Raw genomic sequence first — 4,339 nt, forward strand, 5'->3', positions numbered from 1 at the left:
CATTCTTCAACGCGATATCACAGAAGGTCATAGATCTAACCAAGCTAGATAAGCTACAGAAAGACATGGTTGAGACTCTATCCCAGCTTGAGGCGTTGTTCCCTCCATCTTTTTTTTTTCTATCATGGTGCATCTTGTTCACATTGTGAAAGAGATATGGATTCTTGACCTCGTGTTTCTGCATCAGATATACCCTTTTGAGAGGTTCATGTGAGTTACGAAGAAATATGGTCGTAATTGAAATCGAACAGATTGTTGCATGGTCGATGGCTGGGGAACTCAGGAGGTCATTGATTTCTTAGTCGACTACATAAATCTCAAATTGATTGATGTGCCTGTATCTCGCCATGAGGGGAGGCTACAGGGGAAAGAGACGATAGGTGCAAACTAATTCCACACTAATGACCCTGTTTTATTCACACAAGCACATTTCATAGTTCTGCAATAATCAGTTATAGTGGACCCGTATGTCGAAGAACACCAGAAGATGCTACGCACCAGAAACCCAAGGATGTTATGTTTGGATCGCGTGAGAGCACTGAGATCATTTTGGCGCCTGGTTGCATAGACAGGTGATGGATAAGCAGATAGAGTGTGCTCAGTTGAATGTGTTGGCTTACAGACTGCCAACGACACCATTCCAAGGATATGATATAAATGGAAATACATTTTATATGAGAGCTCAGGATAATAAGAGCGCTAACCAAAATAGCGGTGTTCGTATAGATGCTTACGACTGCAATGGAAATAGGGAGACCTACTACGGATTCATAGAGGAGATCTAGGAGCTGACTATGGAGTGTTAAAGGTTCCTTTTTTCCAGTGTCAATGGGTCAGACTCCCGGGGGTGTGAAGATCGACAAGTACGATATGACTATAGTGGACCAAAAACTCGTTGAATACAGAGAAAAACCATTTGTACTTGCGAATGATATTATGCATGTCTTCTATGCTAAGGACCCAGACCCAGTTAACAAGGAGGAGCGCCACGTGGTTCTTTAAGGAAAAAGAAAGATTGTTGGAGTGAAGAATATCGTTGATGAGGAAGACTACAGTGAATTCGATGCGCTACCTCCTTTCAGAGGGGACATCGACCTATGTCCCATGGAAGAAATTGACAAACCTTCATATGTACGCCGTGATCATAATGAAGGGTGAATAATTAAGATAATGTAGCTAAATTGTATTAATTACTATATATGAATTTGTATTAGATGCAATTATACCTCACTTATGTCATGAAAGCTTCAATTTGTAGTTTACGGTAGAAGATGTCTTTATTATTGAGCATATTGATTTTTTATTTTTAATGATTATTCAGGATGCTCTAAGCATTGGGGACTTCTTAGCTGCTTCTAGATTAACCGCAGAAGAACTAGCATGGATTACTATGGGAGCGGATATTGCAAAGTTGAATGTTACATGGTCGTTTGAGTCGGGCAAACCTTTGGTCAAACCAGATATAGAAGGAAACCTTACAACTTAAATGCGTCGATTACATCAGTGGTACTTGAAGTAGTCCAGGCAGGGTTTTTAGGCGTTCCTTGTAAGATACACAGATGAATATTTTCTCAACGGGGATGGCTCCTTCTGGGTGCAATTCTTGTACCTGTATGAATTGTACAAGGAAGATGCCCTCGACGTGGCTATAGTCAGAGTGTGGACTTTGTAAGTGACTTATGCATATAATTCACGTTATATGATCTTGTACCTTGAAATTGTATGGCTATCTTCTCTCTTTCGTAGAATGGAGATCCACGCATGTAGACAAGAATTAGATAATAAAGTAGGATTCATCGATCCTAGACTTGTGAACGAGGAACTTGTAAGGGAGCGTCCAGACTTCACCGATGAGTACTTATTGAATTGTCTGCTTCACCACCAACATAAGAAATTTGTACTCCTATCCTACAACTTTGAGAATGTGTTTGCATCCCAGGGCACTATGCTTTTATGTGCAACTTGATTCTAGTACTTTTTGCTATGGTGACATAATATTGCTGTAGTTTTCATTTGATCCTCCTTGTCATCAACCCGGACTCGAGCACGATCATTGTCTTGGACTCGCAAGACCTCATTGACATGTTAAACCAGTAAACTTGATCATTTAATCTTCTCAATTATTGCATCAAATTTTAATTGGTATTCATGTTCATGTATAGGGCGTACACAAGATACCGCAAAAAGAGTGTTCTCCACTTTCGATTCAGAAAGCAGTATGATGTAAAAACCAACTTCCCTGTATACAGAGAATATTCATGACTTGCATTTCCTACTGAATAAAAAGGTTCAATTCATTCCACTAATAAATCCTTTCCTCTTGAAGTGTATGAGGCAGCCACCCAGCAACAATCTAGACGAAGACGTTGTCAGAAACAATGATCTTAAGGTATGAAACTATATATCGATGCCTTCTTTTCAATTTCTATACGTATTGAAGGACTAATTCTTTGTATTCTTCAAATGCAGTGCTCCAAACTACGCACAGGTGCTTTTACAACCTACAGAAATACATGCCCTTCAAGAACAGATCACCGGATTTTTCTTGGAACATGTTATCAACCCAAACGGTGAGTTTCATAAACTAATCGTGCCATCGCGGCGGGACAACCTTTAGATAACACCGTACCTTCTAGTATAGAGTATGCGACAAGCAGGAATTCTACCAGGGGGTTAGACTACTTAGATATCACCAAACGACACTATATTAATGAATGACATTAACTACTATGTATTAATGAAGGACATGAATTACTATGTATTAATAATGTGTCTTTGTTATTGATTTACATTAAATATGTCTTATTGTATGCATGTATTAAGAGGGAGACACTACTACAGAACCAGTCAAAAGTAGCGCCCCATCAGTGCTGGCTCAGCAGTAACTGCAACTGAAGATGCATCAGTGTCGATTCTTCAACTTCCGCGCGCAATCTATGGTGAAATCACTAAGAACCGGCACTGATACCTGACTATTAGTGTCAATTCTTGTTACAAAACTGGGACTGATGTATCAGTGCCGGTTCAAGCTACAACCGCCACTGATACAAACGGACCCAAGATTTTGTTTCAATTCACTTTTGGCTCGCGTCCATTGGCTCGTCCACTCGTCGTTGATATTTTCTAGCATCTCTCGTCTGCTTGTCTCTTATCCACTCCACTCCTCCATCCAGGCCCCACGTGCATGCGGCAGTCGTCGCCGCCGCGTCCGCCGCTTATGTTCCTGACACTGGACTCCCTCGTAGCGTTACTCCACCTGCGCTGCCTCCCCAGGCGCTCGCCTCCTCGGGCACCATGCCAGGTACCAAGACTCTCCGACGACATGATCCAATCCCGCGGCCCCCGCCCGCTCTCAGAGAACATGCGGCTCGACGAGTTCCCTGAGGCCACCCTGATGCACGCTGTGGGTGAGGAGCTCGGAGAGCATGCCCGTATCCGAATCCTAGGGGCCGCGGAGGTGTGCGTGGAGGAGTGGCAGACCGCGTCCTACCCGGGGCACCCTACCAGGTACGTGCTGCGCACAGTGGACACCGAGGTGGTGAATGGTGTGCCCGAGGATGGGGAGTTCGAGATAGAAGAGACCAGCGAGGACGAGGGGGACGGTGGGGCCATCACCGTGAAGCGACATTACTGGGATGTTTGATGTGTGCATTACGGCGGGGCTCATTTCATGGTGATTTTTTTTCTGCAAGTTCTTCTACTTTAGATTGTTTGATGTGTGCTTCTCTGCACCGATATGAATTGTGGAATCCCAATGTCTCTCAAAACATCGATCTGGGTCCTACTTGAGGAATAATTCGAACCTTGTATTGAATTTGATTATGAGATTGTATTGTATGGATGAGATGTGTTCCATCTAAGCATGCGGCGGTGGCAGGAGTGCCGCAGGCGATAGGAGCGGCAACCGAGCTAGCTCGAGAGTTCCAGCTCTCGAGCCGACTCATTTATTTTTTTGTCCCGGAACCTTTTCACTGCCGGTTGGAGCCACAAACCGACAATGAAAAGAATTTTTAGTGCCGGTTTGAGACGCAGCACTGATAGTGCATGACTATCAATGTCGGTTCAAAAACTGACACTGATGAGGGGTTTTGAACCGGCACTGATGTGCCTTTCTGCTGTAGTGAGAGAGACGGAGAGATTAAGGAGAGAGAGGGGGGACAAAGAGGAGAGAGATAGAGATATTAAGAGGGAGAGAGATGGAGGGAGGATAGAGACAGGGAGGACAGAGAGGAGCAGGTGGAGATACAAAATACTGCCAATGCTCTGGATATCATTGCCGATCGAAACCACTAACCTGCAGTGATACCACAGGCATCACTGCCAGTTGGTGGTTTTAGCT

The 4,339-nt window shown here is 43.8% G+C and overlaps 1 pseudogene; it reads left to right on the plus strand.

Annotated features, from left to right (window-relative positions):
* Positions 1 to 3,184: 3,184 nt before the first annotated feature.
* LOC133923097 (uncharacterized) lies at positions 3,185 to 3,797 on the plus strand (annotated as a pseudogene).
* Positions 3,798 to 4,339: the final 542 nt, after the last annotated feature.

This window comes from Phragmites australis, chromosome 6 (assembly GCF_958298935.1).
Source record: "Phragmites australis chromosome 6, lpPhrAust1.1, whole genome shotgun sequence".
NCBI classification, from domain to species: Eukaryota; Viridiplantae; Streptophyta; class Magnoliopsida; order Poales; family Poaceae; genus Phragmites; species Phragmites australis.